The following is a 21,261-nucleotide window of genomic DNA, read 5'->3' on the forward strand; positions in this document are numbered from 1 at the left end:
TTCCCTACAGGGGGGGGGCTGTATGGCGTTCCCTACAGGGGGGGGCTGTATGTCGTTCTCTACAGGGGGGGGCTGTATGGCGTTCCCTACCGGGGATGTATGGCGCTATCTACAGGGGGGGGCTGTATGGCGTTATCTACAGGGGGGGGGGCTGTAAAAAAGGCACTATCTACAAGGGGGGGGTTGTGTGACACCCAGGGGAGGGGGGCCCCCAGTCAAAAGTTTGCTATGGGGCCCAGTCTTTCCTAGTTACGCCCCTGCAGGAGGGCATTTGGGCGTTGCCAGGAAGGCGTTTTTATGTCGATTCCTCCTCTTTCAGCACTGCATTGTGGTGCAAGCAAAAGAAGCAAAACGCGCGGCACGTTCGGGTTATCGCTTCTCGGCCTTTTGGCTAAGATCAAGTGTAGTATCTGTTCTTATCAGTTTAATATCTGATACGTCCCCTATCTGGGGACCATATATTAAATGGATTTTTAGAACAGGGAGATGGAAATAGAGCTTGCTCTGTCCACTCCACGCATTGACCTGGTATTGCAGTATTTCCAGGACCGGTGCACCCTTTCCTTATGTGTTTACTAAAATCAGATTCCAAAAGTGCTTTTTGTGTTTGCCATTGTTTTTGTCTTTCGGATGGGATCTCCCCTTTTAATCCCAATATTTCAACACCTGTTGGACAATGCATTTGTACAGTCATGTGTGATAATGAGCTAATTTATTAAATGCAATTAATTAATACATTGCCACCTCTTGTTTTGTGTCGTCTGTGTTTCTGTGTTTCCGGCATTTCACATTGGAACAGCTCATTCACCTTCCTTGTCTTCTCTCCGCCCTCCCTCCTAGGTAGGTTAAAGAGCTGCACCTGAGCCAGCCACTGATTGATGCAGCACCATAGTCAAATAGTGGAGTGGAGTAGGGGAACAGCAAACAGCCATTAAAGCAGCCAGCCCGCCCGCCCGCCCGTCACAATGGACCTACCTGTGTACACTAGATGGATGTGATGGAATGTACTGTGGTCCCTACATTTCAAGAAGAAGTAAGAATTGCAGTTGCAACAAACCCTTGCTTGCCTACAAAGAGAGCAGCAATTTGGATTTGTTACTATGTTACCTGGAAGAATAACAAACTGTGCAAGGATGGAGGTTGTAGGAGCAAGGAGAACAAGTTGTCTGTAAAGTTGGTGGATGCCTATTTTCCATTTTGCAGTCCCTTGTCTCCCTCTTGTGGCCTCCTGGATAGAGATGAGCGAACCGGGACAACCGAACCCGGTTTCGGTCCGAACTTCCGGAAAAGTTCGGTTCGCAGCGAATCCGAACTTCACCGGGTTCGGCCGAACCCGTTTTGACCGAACCCGGTCAAAAATATTATACAAATCGGCAGCCACTTGTCTCTATCAATCACTGATAGAGAAAAGAGGCTGCTGATTAAAAATAAAATAAAAAGCATTTCATACGTACCTGGTCGTTGTCTTGCGGACGAGTCTCTCTTCTTCCTCCAGTCCGACCTTCTTTTCTGACGCGGCAGCCTGTGATTGGCTGCAGAGGCCTCTGCAGCCCGTGATTGGCTGCAGAAGTCTCTGCAGCCCGTGATTGGCTGCAGAGGTCTCTGCAGCCCGTGATTGGCTGCAGAGGCCTCTGCAGCCCGTGATTGGCTGCAGCGCTCACATGGGCTGCATCGTCATCAAGGAATGTCGGGCCGGATGTCGCGAGGGACGCGTCACCAAGGCAACGGCCAGGAGACCGGACTGGAGTAAGCAGGGAGTTCCCGGTAAGTGTGAACGTCTTTTTTTTTTTACAGGTACTCTATATTGTGATCGGTAGTCACTGTCCAGGGTGCTGAAACAGTTACTGCCGATCAGTTAACTCTTTCAGCACCCTGAAGAGTGACTATTTACTGACGTCGCCTAGCAACGCTGCCGTAATGACGGGTGCACACATGTAGCCACCCGTCATTACGGGGCCTCATGCACACGACCGTAAAAACACCCGTTATTAAGGGTCGTAATTACGACCCGAAATAGCGGGCCCATAGACTTCTGTTAGCCACGGGTACCTTCCCGTTTTCTCACGGGAAGGTGCCCGTGCCGTTAAAAAGATAGAACATGTTCTATTTTTTTATTTTACGGGTCGTGCTCGTAATTACGACTCGTAATTACGAGCACGGCCGGCCGCTTTTACGAGCCGTGCTGTCATTATAAGGGTATGTTCACACGACAGCGTCCGTTATGGCTGAAATTACGGGGATGTTTCCGCCTGAAAACATCCCCGTAATTTCAGCCGTTATGCAGGCGCTTGAACGCAGCGTCCATTACGGACGTAATTGGCGCTGCTATTCATTGGAGTCAATGAATAACGGCTCCAATTACGGCCAAAGAAGTGACAGGTCACTTCTTTGACGCGGGCGTCTATTTACGCGCCGTCATTTGACAGCGGCGCGTAAATTACGCCTCGTGTGAACAGACAAACGTCTGCCCATTGCTTTCAATGGGCAGATGTTTGTCCGCGCTATCGAGGCGCTATTTTTGGACGTAATTCGGGGCAAAAACGCCCGAATTACGTCCGTAATTAGTGAGTGTGAACATACCCTGTGTTCACACGCACTAATTACGGATGTAATTCGGGATTTTTTGCCCTGAATTACGCCCGAAAATAGCGCCTCGATAGCGCTGACAAACATCTGCCCATTGAAAGCAATGGGCAGACGTTTGTCTGTTCACACGAGGCGTAATTTACGCGCCGCTGTCAAATGACGGCGCGTAAATAGACGCCCGCGTCAAAGAAGTGACCTGTCACTTCTTTGGCCGTAATTGGAGCCGTTATTCATTGACTCCAATGAATAGCAGCGCCAATTACGTCCGTAATGGACGACGCGTTCAAGCGCCTGCACATGCCGTTACGGCTGAAATTACGGGGATGTTTTCAGACGGAAACATCCCCGTAATTTCAGCCGTTACGGACGCTGTCGTGTGAACATACCCTAAATTTTATAGCAGCACGGCCCGTAAAATAGAAAAATAGAACATGTTCTATTTTTTTAACGGCACGGGCACCTTCCCGTGAGAAAACGGGAAGGTACCCATGGGTAACAGAAGTCTATGAGCCCGTTATTGCGGGTCGTAATTACGACCCACAATAACGGGTGTTTTTACGGTCGTGTGCATAATGGGAGCACGGCTTGGAAAAACGACCGGCTGCCTGTGGCCGGCCGTGCTCCTCTCCTGAAATACTCTGTGCTGCCTTAAACTCTGTGGACAGGTCAGGATCCTGTTTCTTTTAAATGCTGCTAGGGAACCCGCTCGATCCACTATATAAGGCTGCGCTACAGTGCAGCATTTAAAAGAAACAGGATCCTGACCTGTCCACAGTGTTTAAGGCAGCACAGAGTATTTCAGGAGATGAGCGTGCAGATTCAGTGCTGCTGTGAACTCTGCTCTTACCATTACGTAGCTCTCAGTCTGTTACCTCTCCTCCACTCCTGTCCTCAATAACACCTTCACATGATTGGCAAGTCACCACCCCGCACAAGATCCGCACGCTCATCTCCTGAAATACTCTGTGCTGCTGTGAACTCTACTCTTACCATTACGTGGTGACTTGCCAATCATGTGAAGGTGTTCTTGAGGACAGGAGTGGAGGAGAGGTAACAGACTGAGAGCTACGTAATGGTAAGAGCAGAGTTCACAGCAGCACTGAATCTGCACGCTCATCTCCTGAAATACTCTGTGCTGCCTTAAACTCTATGGACAGGTCAGGATCCTGTTTCTTTTAAATGCTGCACTATAGCGTAGCCTTATATAGTGGATCGAGCGGGTTCCCAAGCAGCATTTAAAAGAAACAGTGTGTGTGTTTGGGTATGTGTCTTTGTCTGTTTTTGTTTTTATATGTGTGTTTGTGTTTATGTGTGTTTGTGTATATATGGGTGTGTTTGTGTATATGTGTTTGTGTGTATATATATGGGTGTATGTGTATATGTTTGTGTGTAGATGTTTGTGTGTGTGTGTTTTTGTATATGTGTGTGTTTGTGTATATGTGTGTATATGGGTGTGTTTATGTGTGTTTGTGTATATATATGGGTGTATTTGTATATATGTTTGTGTGTAGATGTGTGTGTGTGTGTGTGTGTGTGTGTGTGTTTATATATGTGTGTGTTTGTGTATATGGGTGTGTGTATATGTGTGTGTTTGTGTATATGTGTGTGTTTGTGTATATGTGTGTGTTTGTGTATGGTTGTTTGTGTGTGCGTGCGTGTATATATGTGTGTGTTTGTCTGTTTATGTGTGTGTGTGTGTGTGTGTGTGTGTGTATCTTGTTGTGTTTGTGTATATGTGTGTGTGTTTGTGTATGGTTGTTTGTTTGTGTGTGCGTGTCTATATGTGTGTAGGTGAGTAGAAGTATTGTTATTGTTCACATTGATAACTGTTTTTTTATGTTGTTGCAGATTTTGATGTACCGATTGGACTACATCTTCGATTCGTTGGACTACTGCGTAGATCTACGTTTTTTTAAAATTTAATAAAATGGTTAACGAGGGTTTTGTTGGGGATTTCTTATTTCAATAAAAAAGAATTGTCTTTGTGTTTTTTTTTCTTCAATTTATTAGTGCCTAGATAATGGTAGTTGGCTGATTGACAGCGTCCATTATTAAGGCGGTACTTAGTGTTAGCTGGTGCAGAGGCTAGCACTAACCACCCATTATTACCCCGGTACCCACCACCACCAGGGGTGCCGGGAAGAGCTTGGTACGATCCAGTACCCGACCATCTGTTGTGATGGTCGGGCACTGGGGCGGCCGTAGGCTGGTATTATGAGGCTGGGAAGGGCCAAAAACAGTGGACCTTCCCACCCTTGTAATGCTAGGCTGCTGCTGCTGTGTTGTATCGGGCTGGTTATAAAAATGGGGGGGACCCCACGTCATTTTTTTTTTGGAATTTAACAAATTTAACAATAGACGTTGGGTCCCCCACATTTTTAATAACCAGCCATATACGCAGCAGTCTGGCATTACATGGGTGGGAAGGGCCACTGGTTTTGTCCATTCCCAGGCTAATAACACTGTGTTGTATGTGGCTGGTTATGATAAATTGGGTGGAACCCCATGTCTTTTTTAAAAAAAAATAAAAAAAAATAAATAATAAAAAAAAAATGACGTGAGGTCCCCCCCACTTTTATAACCAGCCAGATACAACACAGCAGCAGCAGCCTAGCATTACAAGGGTGGGAAGGTCCACTGTTTTTGGCCCTTCCCAGCCTCATAATACCAGCCTGTGGCCGCCCCAGAGCCCGACCATCACAACAGATGGTCGGGTACTGGATCGTACCTGGCTCTTCCCGGCACCCCTGGTGGTGGTGGGTACCGGGGTAATAATGGTGGTTAGTGTTAGCCTCTGCACCGGCTAACACTAAGCCTCGCCTTAGTAATGGATGTTGTCACTCAGACAGCGGCCATTACTAAAGTGGTAATAATAAAATTTGAAAAGAAAAAGACAAAGTTATAGATAAAATATTTTATTGAAATAAAGCACCCCCAACACAACCCTCATTAACCATTTTATTGTAGAAAAAAAAACAGTCATCGAAGTAGTCCTCGAAACCGACGTAGTCCAAACACCAAACCTGTAAAAAAATAAAAAAATGAAATAAAACATGTCGTAGGCTTAGATTCAGTTTAATGTGTGATACTGACTGTTATACCATGTATAGAAGCCTGCCGCGAAGTTGACTTAGATACAGGGCGCCAGCAGACAGTATCATACATGGCCATACAGACATGTATACAAACATACATACATGCAAACTATCATACATACATGCATACACACACACATGAAACCATACATACAAACATGCAAAGATACATACATATATACAAGCATGCACAAATATACATGCAAACATAAATACATGCAAACATAATTACATACATGCACATATATATAAACATACATGCAAAAATAAAAACATGCAAACATACATGACAACATACATACATACATACATACATACATGCAAACATACATACAAACATGTATACATACATGACAACATACATACATGACAACATACATACATGCAAATATACATTCATGCAAACATACATAAATGCAAACATACATACATGCAAATATATACATGCAAATATACATACAAACATGCACATATATACATACATGACAACATACATACATGACGACATACATACATACATACATACATACATAAAATGCAAACATACATACATACATTCATGCAAACATACATGCAAATATATACATGCAAATATACACATGCAAATATACACATGCAAATATACACATACATGCCAACATACATACATACATGCAAACATACACACATGCAAACATACATACATGCAAATATACATACAAACATACATGCACATATATACATACATACATGACAACATACATACATGCAAACATACATTCATGCAAACATACATACATACATGCAAACATACATTCATGCAAACATACATACATGCAAACATACATGCAAATATATACATGCAAATATACATACACACATGCACATATATACATACATGCCAACATACATGCACATATATACATACATACATGACAACATACATACATACATGCCAACATACATACATGCCAAAAAAAATAATAATACGTTCATACTTACTTTCCTCCTGTCCGGGCTCCAGCGATGACGTTTCATCCATGTCGCCGCTGCAGCCTGTGATTGGCTGCAGAGGCGGTCACGTGGGATGAAGCGTCATCCTGCCGTGCGTGACCGCCACTACAGCCTGTGATTGGCTGCAGCGGCGAAAGGGATGAAACGTCATCGCTGGAGGCCGGACAGGAGGAAAGTAAGTACGAACGTATAATTTTTATTTTTTTATTACATTTAAATTGTATTTTCCGCGCGCCGAGCATGTACTGTCAAGGTTGCTGAAAGAGTTAGTGCAGCCCATTAACTCTATCAGCACCCGAGACAGTAGCATGCTCGGCGCACGTAAGTGACAGGTTCGGTCCGAACTAGTTCGGTCCGAATCAAACTTTTTTGTGAAATTCGGCGAACTAGCCGAACCGAACTTTTGAAAAGTTCGCTCATCTCTACTCCTGGAGGCAACTAGCTGTGCAAAAAAAAGACAGCCTGGGGGCCGGCTGTTGCAGTGTTGCCCTCTCAGGCAACACTGAGTGACTGACTGAGCCGCACCGTCTTATATAAAGTTCAGACGGAACTTTGCACGTGTCATAGTGGAGACCTCAGGAGCCAGAGCCAGCTTTCTGACATCATAATGGGGCCTCAGAGATAAAAGCCTGGGCCCAGGCAGTGTTGGTCAGTGCTGCTCAGCAGGCAGCACTGGACTGGATTAAAGCTGATACAAGGTGTGAAAGGAGAAGGGGTGGCAGTGGGCATGCACTTACTGCTGCTGCTGCTGCTGCTGCTGCCAGTGTTTGCACGGCAGGAGGGCATTTGGGCGTTGCCAGGAAGGCGTTTTTATGTCGATTCCTCCTCTTTCAGCACTGCATTGTGGTGCAAGCAAAAGAAGCAAAACGCGCGGCACGTTCGGGTTATCGCTTCTCGGCCTTTTGGATAAGATCAAGTGTAGTATCTGTTCTTATCAGTTTAATATCTGATACGCCCCCTATCTGGGGACCATATATTAAATGGATTTTTAGAACAGGGAGATGGAAATAGAGCTTGCTCTGTCCACTCCACGCATTGACCTGGTATTGCAGTATTTCCAGGACCGGTGCACCCTTTCCTTATGTGTTTACTAAAATCAGATTCCAAAAGTGCTTTTTGTGTTTGCCATTGTTTTTGTCTTTCGGATGGGATCTCCCCTTTTAATCCCATTATTTCAACACCTGTTGGACAATGCATTTGTACAGTCATGTGTGATAATGAGCTAATTTATTAAATGCAATTAATTAATACATTGCCACCTCTTGTTTTGTGTCGTCTGTGTTTCTGTGTTTCCGGCATTTCACATTGGAACAGCTCATTCACCTTCCTTGTCTTCTCTCCGCCCTCCCTCCTAGGTAGGTTAAAGAGCTGCACCTGAGCCAGCCACTGATTGATGCAGCACCATAGTCAAATAGTGGAGTGGAGTAGGGGAACAGCAAACAGCCATTAAAGCAGCCAGCCCGCCCGCCCGCCCGCCCGTCACAATGGACCTACCTGTGTACACTAGATGGATGTGATGGAATGTACTGTGGTCCCTACATTTCAAGAAGAAGTAAGAATTGCAGTTGCAACAAACCCTTGCTTGCCTACAAAGAGAGCAGCAATTTGGATTTGTTACTATGTTACCTGGAAGAATAACAAACTGTGCAAGGATGGAGGTTGTAGGAGCAAGGGGAACAAGTTGTCTGTAAAGTTGGTGGAAGCCTATTTTCCATTTTGCAGTCCCTTGTCTCCCTCTTGTGGCCTCCTGGAGGCAACTAGCTGTGCAAAAAAAAGACAGCCTGGGGGCCGGCTGTTGCAGTGTTGCCCTCTCAGGCAACACTGAGTGACTGACTGAGCTGCACCGTCTTATATAAAGTTCAGACGGAACTTTGCACGTGTCATAGTGGAGACCTCAGACTTCTTTGACGCGGGCGTCTATTTACGCGCCGTCATTTGACAGCGGCGCGTAAATTACGCCTCGTGTGAACAGACAAACGTCTGCCCATTGCTTTCAATGGGCAGATGTTTGTCCGCGCTATCGAGGCGCTATTTTTGGACGTAATTCGGGGCAAAAACGCCCGAATTACGTCCGTAATTAGTGAGTGTGAACATACCCTGTGTTCACACGCACTAATTACGGATGTAATTCGGGATTTTTTGCCCTGAATTACGCCCGAAAATAGCGCCTCGATAGCGCTGACAAACATCTGCCCATTGAAAGCAATGGGCAGACGTTTGTCTGTTCACACGAGGCGTAATTTACGCGCCGCTGTCAAATGACGGCGCGTAAATAGACGCCCGCGTCAAAGAAGTGACCTGTCACTTCTTTGGCCGTAATTGGAGCCGTTATTCATTGACTCCAATGAATAGCAGCGCCAATTACGTCCGTAATGGACGACGCGTTCAAGCGCCTGCACATGCCGTTACGGCTGAAATTACGGGGATGTTTTCAGACGGAAACATCCCCGTAATTTCAGCCGTTACGGACGCTGTCGTGTGAACATACCCTAAATTTTATAGCAGCACGGCCCGTAAAATAGAAAAATAGAACATGTTCTATTTTTTTAACGGCACGGGCACCTTCCCGTGAGAAAACGGGAAGGTACCCATGGGTAACAGAAGTCTATGAGCCCGTTATTGCGGGTCGTAATTACGACCCACAATAACGGGTGTTTTTACGGTCGTGTGCATAATGGGAGCACGGCTTGGAAAAACGACCGGCTGCCTGTGGCCGGCCGTGCTCCTCTCCTGAAATACTCTGTGCTGCCTTAAACTCTGTGGACAGGTCAGGATCCTGTTTCTTTTAAATGCTGCTAGGGAACCCGCTCGATCCACTATATAAGGCTGCGCTACAGTGCAGCATTTAAAAGAAACAGGATCCTGACCTGTCCACAGTGTTTAAGGCAGCACAGAGTATTTCAGGAGATGAGCGTGCAGATTCAGTGCTGCTGTGAACTCTGCTCTTACCATTACGTAGCTCTCAGTCTGTTACCTCTCCTCCACTCCTGTCCTCAATAACACCTTCACATGATTGGCAAGTCACCACCCCGCACAAGATCCGCACGCTCATCTCCTGAAATACTCTGTGCTGCTGTGAACTCTACTCTTACCATTACGTGGTGACTTGCCAATCATGTGAAGGTGTTCTTGAGGACAGGAGTGGAGGAGAGGTAACAGACTGAGAGCTACGTAATGGTAAGAGCAGAGTTCACAGCAGCACTGAATCTGCACGCTCATCTCCTGAAATACTCTGTGCTGCCTTAAACTCTATGGACAGGTCAGGATCCTGTTTCTTTTAAATGCTGCACTATAGCGTAGCCTTATATAGTGGATCGAGCGGGTTCCCAAGCAGCATTTAAAAGAAACAGTGTGTGTGTTTGGGTATGTGTCTTTGTCTGTTTTTGTTTTTATATGTGTGTTTGTGTTTATGTGTGTTTGTGTATATATGGGTGTGTTTGTGTATATGTGTTTGTGTGTATATATATGGGTGTATGTGTATATGTTTGTGTGTAGATGTTTGTGTGTGTGTGTTTTTGTATATGTGTGTGTTTGTGTATATGTGTGTATATGGGTGTGTTTATGTGTGTTTGTGTATATATATGGGTGTATTTGTATATATGTTTGTGTGTAGATGTGTGTGTGTGTGTGTGTGTGTGTGTTTATATATGTGTGTGTTTGTGTATATGGGTGTGTGTATATGTGTGTGTTTGTGTATATGTGTGTGTTTGTGTATATGTGTGTGTTTGTGTATGGTTGTTTGTGTGTGCGTGCGTGTATATATGTGTGTGTTTGTCTGTTTATGTGTGTGTGTGTGTGTGTGTGTGTATCTTGTTGTGTTTGTGTATATGTGTGTGTGTTTGTGTATGGTTGTTTGTTTGTGTGTGCGTGTCTATATGTGTGTAGGTGAGTAGAAGTATTGTTATTGTTCACATTGATAACTGTTTTTTTATGTTGTTGCAGATTTTGATGTACCGATTGGACTACATCTTCGATTCGTTGGACTACTGCGTAGATCTACGTTTTTTTAAAATTTAATAAAATGGTTAACGAGGGTTTTGTTGGGGATTTCTTATTTCAATAAAAAAGAATTGTCTTTGTGTTTTTTTTTCTTCAATTTATTAGTGCCTAGATAATGGTAGTTGGCTGATTGACAGCGTCCATTATTAAGGCGGTACTTAGTGTTAGCTGGTGCAGAGGCTAGCACTAACCACCCATTATTACCCCGGTACCCACCACCACCAGGGGTGCCGGGAAGAGCTTGGTACGATCCAGTACCCGACCATCTGTTGTGATGGTCGGGCACTGGGGCGGCCGTAGGCTGGTATTATGAGGCTGGGAAGGGCCAAAAACAGTGGACCTTCCCACCCTTGTAATGCTAGGCTGCTGCTGCTGTGTTGTATCGGGCTGGTTATAAAAATGGGGGGGACCCCACGTCATTTTTTTTTTGGAATTTAACAAATTTAACAATAGACGTTGGGTCCCCCACATTTTTAATAACCAGCCATATACGCAGCAGTCTGGCATTACATGGGTGGGAAGGGCCACTGGTTTTGTCCATTCCCAGGCTAATAACACTGTGTTGTATGTGGCTGGTTATGATAAATTGGGTGGAACCCCATGTCTTTTTTAAAAAAAAATAAAAAAAAATAAATAATAAAAAAAAAATGACGTGAGGTCCCCCCCACTTTTATAACCAGCCAGATACAACACAGCAGCAGCAGCCTAGCATTACAAGGGTGGGAAGGTCCACTGTTTTTGGCCCTTCCCAGCCTCATAATACCAGCCTGCGGCCGCCCCAGAGCCCGACCATCACAACAGATGGTCGGGTACTGGATCGTACCTGGCTCTTCCCGGCACCCCTGGTGGTGGTGGGTACCGGGGTAATAATGGTGGTTAGTGTTAGCCTCTGCACCGGCTAACACTAAGCCTCGCCTTAGTAATGGATGTTGTCACTCAGACAGCGGCCATTACTAAAGTGGTAATAATAAAATTTGAAAAGAAAAAGACAAAGTTATAGATAAAATATTTTATTGAAATAAAGCACCCCCAACACAACCCTCATTAACCATTTTATTGTAGAAAAAAAAACAGTCATCGAAGTAGTCCTCGAAACCGACGTAGTCCAAACACCAAACCTGTAAAAAAATAAAAAAATGAAATAAAACATGTCGTAGGCTTAGATTCAGTTTAATGTGTGATACTGACTGTTATACCATGTATAGAAGCCTGCCGCGAAGTTGACTTAGATACAGGGCGCCAGCAGACAGTATCATACATGGCCATACAGACATGTATACAAACATACATACATGCAAACTATCATACATACATGCATACACACACACATGAAACCATACATACAAACATGCAAAGATACATACATATATACAAGCATGCACAAATATACATGCAAACATAAATACATGCAAACATAATTACATACATGCACATATATATAAACATACATGCAAAAATAAAAACATGCAAACATACATGACAACATACATACATACATACATACATGCAAACATACATACATACATACAAACATGTATACATACATGACAACATACATACATGACAACATACATACATGCAAATATACATTCATGCAAACATACATAAATGCAAACATACATACATGCAAATATATACATGCAAATATACATACAAACATGCACATATATACATACATGACAACATACATACATGACGACATACATACATACATACATACATACATAAAATGCAAACATACATACATACATTCATGCAAACATACATGCAAATATATACATGCAAATATACACATGCAAATATACACATGCAAATATACACATACATGCCAACATACATACATACATGCAAACATACACACATGCAAACATACATACATGCAAATATACATACAAACATACATGCACATATATACATACATACATGACAACATACATACATGCAAACATACATTCATGCAAACATACATACATACATGCAAACATACATTCATGCAAACATACATACATGCAAACATACATGCAAATATATACATGCAAATATACATACACACATGCACATATATACATACATGCCAACATACATGCACATATATACATACATACATGACAACATACATACATACATACATGCCAACATACATACATGCCAAAAAAAATAATAATACGTTCATACTTACTTTCCTCCTGTCCGGGCTCCAGCGATGACGTTTCATCCATGTCGCCGCTGCAGCCTGTGATTGGCTGCAGAGGCGGTCACGTGGGATGAAGCGTCATCCTGCCGTGCGTGACCGCCACTACAGCCTGTGATTGGCTGCAGCGGCGAAAGGGATGAAACGTCATCGCTGGAGGCCGGACAGGAGGAAAGTAAGTACGAACGTATAATTTTTATTTTTTTATTACATTTAAATTGTATTTTCCGCGCGCCGAGCATGTACTGTCAAGGTTGCTGAAAGAGTTAGTGCAGCCCATTAACTCTATCAGCACCCGAGACAGTAGCATGCTCGGCGCACGTAAGTGACAGGTTCGGTCCGAACTAGTTCGGTCCGAATCAAACTTTTTTGTGAAATTCGGCGAACTAGCCGAACCGAACTTTTGAAAAGTTCGCTCATCTCTACTCCTGGAGGCAACTAGCTGTGCAAAAAAAAGACAGCCTGGGGGCCGGCTGTTGCAGTGTTGCCCTCTCAGGCAACACTGAGTGACTGACTGAGCCGCACCGTCTTATATAAAGTTCAGACGGAACTTTGCACGTGTCATAGTGGAGACCTCAGGAGCCAGAGCCAGCTTTCTGACATCATAATGGGGCCTCAGAGATAAAAGCCTGGGCCCAGGCAGTGTTGGTCAGTGCTGCTCAGCAGGCAGCACTGGACTGGATTAAAGCTGATACAAGGTGTGAAAGGAGAAGGGGTGGCAGTGGGCATGCACTTACTGCTGCTGCTGCTGCTGCCAGTGTTTGCACGGCAGGAGGGCATTTGGGCGTTGCCAGGAAGGCGTTTTTATGTCGATTCCTCCTCTTTCAGAACTGCATTGTGGTGCAAGCAAAAGAAGCAAAACGCGCGGCACGTTCGGGTTATCGCTTCTCGGCCTTTTGGCTAAGATCAAGTGTAGTATCTGTTCTTATCAGTTTAATATCTGATACGTCCCCTATCTGGGGACCATATATTAAATGGATTTTTAGAACAGGGAGATGGAAATAGAGCTTGCTCTGTCCACTCCACGCATTGACCTGGTATTGCAGTATTTCCAGGACCGGTGCACCCTTTCCTTATGTGTTTACTAAAATCAGATTCCAAAAGTGCTTTTTGTGTTTGCCATTGTTTTTGTCTTTCGGATGGGATCTCCCCTTTTAATCCCATTATTTCAACACCTGTTGGACAATGCATTTGTACAGTCATGTGTGATAATGAGCTAATTTATTAAATGCAATTAATTAATACATTGCCACCTCTTGTTTTGTGTCGTCTGTGTTTCTGTGTTTCCGGCATTTCACATTGGAACAGCTCATTCACCTTCCTTGTCTTCTCTCCGCCCTCCCTCCTAGGTAGGTTAAAGAGCTGCACCTGAGCCAGCCACTGATTGATGCAGCACCATAGTCAAATAGTGGAGTGGAGTAGGGGAACAGCAAACAGCCATTAAAGCAGCCAGCCCGCCCGCCCGCCCGCCCGTCACAATGGACCTACCTGTGTACACTAGATGGATGTGATGGAATGTACTGTGGTCCCTACATTTCAAGAAGAAGTAAGAATTGCAGTTGCAACAAACCCTTGCTTGCCTACAAAGAGAGCAGCAATTTGGATTTGTTACTATGTTACCTGGAAGAATAACAAACTGTGCAAGGATGGAGGTTGTAGGAGCAAGGGGAACAAGTTGTCTGTAAAGTTGGTGGAAGCCTATTTTCCATTTTGCAGTCCCTTGTCTCCCTCTTGTGGCCTCCTGGAGGCAACTAGCTGTGCAAAAAAAAGACAGCCTGGGGGCCGGCTGTTGCAGTGTTGCCCTCTCAGGCAACACTGAGTGACTGACTGAGCTGCACCGTCTTATATAAAGTTCAGACGGAACTTTGCACGTGTCATAGTGGAGACCTCAGGAGCCAGAGCCAGCTTTCTGACATCATAATGGGGCCTCAGAGATAAAAGCCTGGGCCCAGGCAGTGTTGGTCAGTGCTGCTCAGCAGGCAGCACTGGACTGGATTAAAGCTGATACAAGGTGTGAAAGGAGAAGGGGTGGCAGTGGGCATGCACTTACTGCTGCTGCTGCTGCTGCTGCTGCTGCTGCCAGTGTTTGCACGGCAGGAGGGCATTTGGGCGTTGCCAGGAAGGCGTTTTTATGTCGATTCCTCCTCTTTCAGCACTGCATTGTGGTGCAAGCAAAAGAAGCAAAACGCGCGGCACGTTCGGGTTATCGCTTCTCGGCCTTTTGGCTAAGATCAAGTGTAGTATCTGTTCTTATCAGTTTAATATCTGATACCTCCCCTATCTGGGGACCATATATTAAATGGATTTTTAGAACAGGGAGATGGAAATAGAGCTTGCTCTGTCCACTCCACGCATTGACCTGGTATTGCAGTATTTCCAGGACCGGTGCACCCTTTCCTTATGTGTTTACTAAAATCAGATTCCAAAAGTGCTTTTTGTGTTTGCCATTGTTTTTGTCTTTCGGATGGGATCTCCCCTTTTAATCCCATTATTTCAACACCTGTTGGACAATGCATTTGTACAGTCATGTGTGATAATGAGCTAATTTATTAAATGCAATTAATTAATACATTGCCACCTCTTGTTTTGTGTCGTCTGTGTTTCTGTGTTTCCGGCATTTCACATTGGAACAGCTCATTCACCTTCCTTGTCTTCTCTCCGCCCTCCCTCCTAGGTAGGTTAAAGAGCTGCACCTGAGCCAGCCACTGATTGATGCAGCACCATAGTCAAATAGTGGAGTGGAGTAGGGGAACAGCAAACAGCCATTAAAGCAGCCAGCCCGCCCGCCCGCCCGTCACAATGGACCTACCTGTGTACACTAGATGGATGTGATGGAATGTACTGTGGTCCCTACATTTCAAGAAGAAGTAAGAATTGCAGTTGCAACAAACCCTTGCTTGCCTACAAAGAGAGCAGCAATTGGATTTGTTACTATGTTACCTGGAAGAATAACAAACTGTGCAAGGATGGAGGTTGTAGGAGCAAGGAGAACAAGTTGTCTGTAAAGTTGGTGGATGCCTATTTTCCATTTTGCAGTCCCTTGTCTCCCTCTTGTGGCCTCCTGGAGGCAACTAGCTGTGCAAAAAAAAGACAGCCTGGGGGCCGGCTGTTGCAGTGTTGCCCTCTCAGGCAACACTGAGTGACTGACTGAGCCGCACCATCTTATATAAAGTTCAGACGGAACTTTGCACGTGTCATAGTGGAGACCACAGGAGTCAGAGCCAGCTTTCTGACATCATAATGGGGCCTCAGAGATAAAAGCCTGGGCCCAGGCAGTGTTGGTCAGTGCTGCTCAGCAGGCAGCACTGGACTGGATTAAAGCTGATACAAGGTGTGAAGGAGAAGGGGTGGCAGTGGGCATGCACTTACTGCTGCTGCTGCTGCTGCTGCTGCTGCCAGTGTTTGCACGGCAGGAGGGCATTTGGGCGTTGCCAGGAAGGCGTTTTTATGTTGATTCCTCCTCTTTCAGCACTGCATTGTGGTGCAAGCAAAAGAAGCAAAACGCGCGGCACGTTCGGGTTATCGCTTCTCGGCCTTTTGGCTAAGATCAAGTGTAGTATCTGTTCTTATCAGTTTAATATCTGATACGTCCCCTATCTGGGGACCATATATTAAATGGATTTTTAGAACAGGGAGATGGAAATAGAGCTTGCTCTGTCCACTCCACGCATTGACCTGGTATTGCAGTATTTCCAGGACCGGTGCACCCTTTCCTTATGTGTTTACTAAAATCAGATTCCAAAAGTGCTTTTTGTGTTTGCCATTGTTTTTGTCTTTCGGATGGGATCTCCCCTTTTAATCCCATTATTTCAACACCTGTTGAACAATGCATTTGTACAGTCATGTGTGATAATGAGCTAATTTATTAAATGCAATTAATTAATACATTGCCACCTCTTGTTTTGTGTCGTCTGTGTTTCTGTGTTTCCGGCATTTCACATTGGAACAGCTCATTCACCTTCCTTGTCTTCTCTCCGCCCTCCCTCCTAGGTAGGCTAAAGAGCTGCACCTGAGCCAGCCACTGATTGATGCAGCACCATAGTCAAATAGTGGAGTGGAGTAGGGGAACAGCAAACAGCCATTAAAGCCGCCCGCCCGCCCGTCACAATGGACCTACCTGTGTACACTAGATGGATGTGATGGAATGTACTGTGGTCCCTACATTTCAAGAAGAAGTAAGAATTGCAGTTGCAACAAACCCTTGCTTGCCTACAAAGAGAGCAGCAATTTGGATTTGTTACTATGTTACCTGGAAGAATAACAAACTGTGCAAGGATGGAGGTTGTAGGAGCAAGGAGAACAAGTTGTCTGTAAAGTTGGTGGATGCCTATTTTCCATTTTGCAGTCCCTTGTCTCCCTCTTGTGGCCTCCTGGAGGCAACTAGCTGTGCAAAAAAAAGACAGCCTGGGGCCGGCTGTTGCAGTGTTGCCCTCTCAGGCAACACTGAGTGACTGACTGAGCCGCACCGTCTTATATAAAGTTCAGACGGAACTTTGCACGTGTCATAGTGGAGACCTCAGGAGCCAGAGCCAGCTTTCTGACATCATAATGGGGCCTCAGAGATAAAAGCCTGGGCCCAGGCAGTGTTGGTCAGTGCTGCTCAGCAGGCAGCACTGGACTGGATTAAAGCTGATACAAGGTGTGAAAGGAGAAGGGGTGGCAGTGGGCATGCACTTACTGCTGCTGCTGCTGGCTGCTGCTGCCAGTGTTTGCACGGCAGGAGGGCATTTGGGCGTTGCCAGGAAGGCGTTTTTATGTCGATTCCTCCTCTTTCAGCACTGCATTGTGGTGCAAGCAAAAGAAGCAAAACGCGCGGCACGTTCGGGTTATCGCTTCTCGGCCTTTTGGCTAAGATCAAGTGTAGTATCTGTTCTTATCAGTTTAATATCTGATACCTCCCCTATCTGGGGACCATATATTAAATGGATTTTTAGAACAGGGAGATGGAAATAGAGCTTGCTCTGTCCACTCCACGCATTGACCTGGTATTGCAGTATTTCCAGGACCGGTGCACCCTTTCCTTATGTGTTTACTAAAATCAGATTCCAAAAGTGCTTTTTGTGTTTGCCATTGTTTTTGTCTTTCGGATGGGATCTCCCCTTTTAATCCCATTATTTCAACACCTGTTGGACAATGCATTTGTACAGTCATGTGTGATAATGAGCTAATTTATTAAATGCAATTAATTAATACATTGCCACCTCTTGTTTTGTGTCGTCTGTGTTTCTGTGTTTCCGGCATTTCACATTGGAACAGCTCATTCACCTTCCTTGTCTTCTCTCCGCCCTCCCTCCTACGTAGGTTAAAGAGCTGCACCTGAGCCAGCCACTGATTGATGCAGCACCATAGTCAAATAGTGGAGTGGAGTAGGGGAACAGCAAACAGCCATTAAAGCAGCCAGCCCGCCCGCCCGTCACAATGGACCTACCTGTGTACACTAGATGGATGTGATGGAATGTACTGTGGTCCCTACATTTCAAGAAGAAGTAAGAATTGCAGTTGCAACAAACCCTTGCTTGCCTACAAAGAGAGCAGCAATTTGGATTTGTTACTATGTTACCTGGAAGAATAACAAACTGTGCAAGGATGGAGGTTGTAGGAGCAAGGAGAACAAGTTGTCTGTAAAGTTGGTGGATGCCTATTTTCCATTTTGCAGTCCCTTGTCTCCCTCTTGTGGCCTCCTGGAGGCAACTAGCTGTGCAAAAAAAAGACAGCCTGGGGGCCGGCTGTTGCAGTGTTGCCCTCTCAGGCAACACTGAGTGACTGACTGAGCCGCACCGTCTTATATAAAGTTCAGACGGAACTTTGCACGTGTCATAGTGGAGACCTCAGGAGCCAGAGCCAGCTTTCTGACATCATAATGGGGCCTCAGAGATAAAAGCCTGGGCCCAGGCAGTGTTGGTCAGTGCTGCTCAGCAGGCAGCACTGGACTGGATTAAAGCTGATACAAGGTGTGAAAGGAGAAGGGGTGGCAGTGGGCATGCACTTACTGCTGCTGCTGCTGCTGCTGCCAGTGTTTGCACGGCAGGAGGGCATTTGGGCGTTGCCAGGAAGGCGTTTTTATGTCGATTCCTCCTCTTTCAGCACTGCATTGTGGTGCAAGCAAAAGAAGCAAATCCTGTCTTGCTTCCTCTCCGGCCTTTATTCACCTCCCGCTTAGTAGCTGTGAGTGTGTGTGAGCCTGCAGGGCCCCATGGAATTGCCTAGGAGTAGGCTGAATCGCTGCAAGGGGTGAACAGCAGTATTGGGCAGGCTCGGTCAACGCGCGGCCCGTTCGGGTTATCGCTTCTCGGCCTTTTGGCTAAGATCAAGTGTAGTATCTGTTCTTATCAGTTTAATATCTGATACGTCCCCTATCTGGGGACCATATATTAAATGGATTTTTAGAACAGGGAGATGGAAATAGAGCTTGCTCTGTCCACTCCACGCATTGACCTGGTATTGCAGTATTTCCAGGACCGGTGCACCCTTTCCTTATGTGTTTACTAAAATCAGATTCCAAAAGTGCTTTTTGTTTTTGCCATTGTTTTTGTCTTTCGGATGGGATCTCCCCTTTTAATCCCATTATTTCAACACCTGTTGGACAATGCATTTGTACAGTCATGTGTGATAATGAGCTAATTTATTAAATGCAATTAATTAATACATTGCCACCTCTTGTTTTGTGTCGTCTGTGTTTCTGTGTTTCCGGCATTTCACATTGGAACAGCTCATTCACCTTCCTTGTCTTCTCTCCGCCCTCCCTCCTAGGTAGGTTAAAGAGCTGCACCTGAGCCAGCCACTGATTGATGCAGCACCATAGTCAAATAGTGGAGTGGAGTAGGGGAACAGCAAACAGCCATTAAAGCAGCCAGCCCGCCCGCCCGTCACAATGGACCTACCTGTGTACACTAGATGGATGGATGTGATGGAATGTACTGTGGTCCCTACATTTCAAGAAGAAGTAAGAATTGCAGTTGCAACAAACCCTTGCTTGCCTACAAAGAGAGCAGCAATTTTGATTTGTTACTATGTTACCTGGAAGAATAACAAACTGTGCAAGGATGGAGGTTGTAGGAGCAAGGAGAACAAGTTGTCTGTAAAGTTGGTGGATGCCTATTTTCCATTTTGCAGTCCCTTGTCTCCCTCTTGTGGCCTCCTGGAGGCAACTAGCTGTGCAAAAAAAAAGACAGCCTGGGGGCCGGCTGTTGCAGTGTTGCCCTCTCAGGCAACACTGAGTGACTGACTGAGCCGCACCGTCTTATATAAAGTTCAGACGGAACTTTGCACGTGTCATAGTGGAGACCTCAGGAGCCAGAGCCAGCTTTCTGACATCATAATGGGGCCTCAGAGATAAAAGCCTGGGCCCAGGCAGTGTTGGTCAGTGCTGCTCAGCAGGCAGCACTGGACTGGATTAAAGCTGATACAAGGTGTGAAAGGAGAAGGGGTGGCAGTGGGCATGCACTTACTGCTGCTGCTGCTGCTGCCAGTGTTTGCACGGCAGGAGGGCATTTGGGCGTTGCCAGGAAGGCGTTTTTATGTCGATTCCTCCTCTTTCAGCACTGCATTGTGGTGCAAGCAAAAGAAGCAAAACGCGCGGCACGTTCGGGTTATCGCTTCTCGGCCTTTTGGCTAAGATCAAGTGTAGTATCTGTTCTTATCAGTTTAATATCTGATACCTCCCCTATCTGGGGACCATATATTAAATGGATTTTTAGAACAGGGAGATGGAAATAGAGCTTGCTCTGTCCACTCCACGCATTGACCTGGTATTGCAGTATTTCCAGGACCGGTGCACCCTTTCCTTATGTGTTTACTAAAATCAGATTCCAAAAGTGCTTTTTGTGTTTGCCATTGTTTTTGTCTTTCGGATGGGATCTCCCCTTTTAATCCCATTATTTCAACACCTGTTGGACAATGCATTTGTACAGTCATGTGTGATAATGAGCTAATTTATTAAATGCAATTAATTAATACATTGCCACCTCTTGTTTTGTGTCGTCTGTGTTTCTGTGTTTCCGGCATTTCACATTGGAACAGCTCATTCACCTTCCTTGTCTTCTCTCCGCCCTCCCTCCTACGTAGGTTAAAGAGCTGCACCTGAGCCAGCCACTGATTGATGCAGCACCATAGTCAAATAGTGGAGTGGAGTAGGGGAACAGCAAACAGCCATTAAAGCAGCCAGCCCGCCCGCCCGTCACAATGGACCTACCTGTGTACACTAGATGGATGTGATGGAATGTACTGTGGTCCCTACATTTCAAGAAGAAGTAAGAATTGCAGTTGCAACAAACCCTTGCTTGCCTACAAAGAGAGCAGCAATTTGGATTTGTTACTATGTTACCTGGAAGAATAACAAACTGTGCAAGGATGGAGGTTGTAGGAGCAAGGAGAACAAGTTGTCTGTAAAGTTGGTGG

The 21,261-nt window shown here is 45.3% G+C and overlaps 8 non-coding genes across 8 annotated transcripts; all 8 read left to right on the forward strand.

Moving 5' to 3' along the window:
- The first annotated feature begins 371 nt into the window (after window positions 1–371).
- Window positions 372–562, forward strand: LOC142720354 (U2 spliceosomal RNA). Its single transcript, XR_012873142.1, has one exon. It is a non-coding gene; the product is annotated as a U2 spliceosomal RNA (small nuclear RNA).
- A 6,998-nt stretch (window positions 563–7,560) lies between these two features.
- Window positions 7,561–7,751, forward strand: LOC142720421 (U2 spliceosomal RNA). The gene has a single exon (XR_012873209.1). It is a non-coding gene; the product is annotated as a U2 spliceosomal RNA (small nuclear RNA).
- Window positions 7,752–13,744: 5,993 nt separating this feature from the next.
- LOC142720366 (U2 spliceosomal RNA) lies at window positions 13,745–13,935 on the forward strand. The gene has a single exon (XR_012873154.1). It is a non-coding gene; the product is annotated as a U2 spliceosomal RNA (small nuclear RNA).
- Window positions 13,936–15,069: 1,134 nt separating this feature from the next.
- Window positions 15,070–15,260, forward strand: LOC142720396 (U2 spliceosomal RNA). Its single transcript, XR_012873184.1, has one exon. It is a non-coding gene; the product is annotated as a U2 spliceosomal RNA (small nuclear RNA).
- Window positions 15,261–16,385: 1,125 nt separating this feature from the next.
- Window positions 16,386–16,576, forward strand: LOC142720378 (U2 spliceosomal RNA). Its single transcript, XR_012873166.1, has one exon. It is a non-coding gene; the product is annotated as a U2 spliceosomal RNA (small nuclear RNA).
- Window positions 16,577–17,692: 1,116 nt separating this feature from the next.
- LOC142720397 (U2 spliceosomal RNA) lies at window positions 17,693–17,883 on the forward strand. The gene has a single exon (XR_012873185.1). It is a non-coding gene; the product is annotated as a U2 spliceosomal RNA (small nuclear RNA).
- Window positions 17,884–19,145: 1,262 nt separating this feature from the next.
- On the forward strand, window positions 19,146–19,336 carry LOC142720390 (U2 spliceosomal RNA). The gene has a single exon (XR_012873179.1). It is a non-coding gene; the product is annotated as a U2 spliceosomal RNA (small nuclear RNA).
- A 1,119-nt stretch (window positions 19,337–20,455) lies between these two features.
- On the forward strand, window positions 20,456–20,646 carry LOC142720398 (U2 spliceosomal RNA). The gene has a single exon (XR_012873186.1). It is a non-coding gene; the product is annotated as a U2 spliceosomal RNA (small nuclear RNA).
- Window positions 20,647–21,261: the final 615 nt, after the last annotated feature.

This window comes from Rhinoderma darwinii, unplaced genomic scaffold (assembly GCF_050947455.1).
Source record: "Rhinoderma darwinii isolate aRhiDar2 unplaced genomic scaffold, aRhiDar2.hap1 Scaffold_498, whole genome shotgun sequence".
Taxonomy (NCBI): Eukaryota; Metazoa; Chordata; class Amphibia; order Anura; family Rhinodermatidae; genus Rhinoderma; species Rhinoderma darwinii.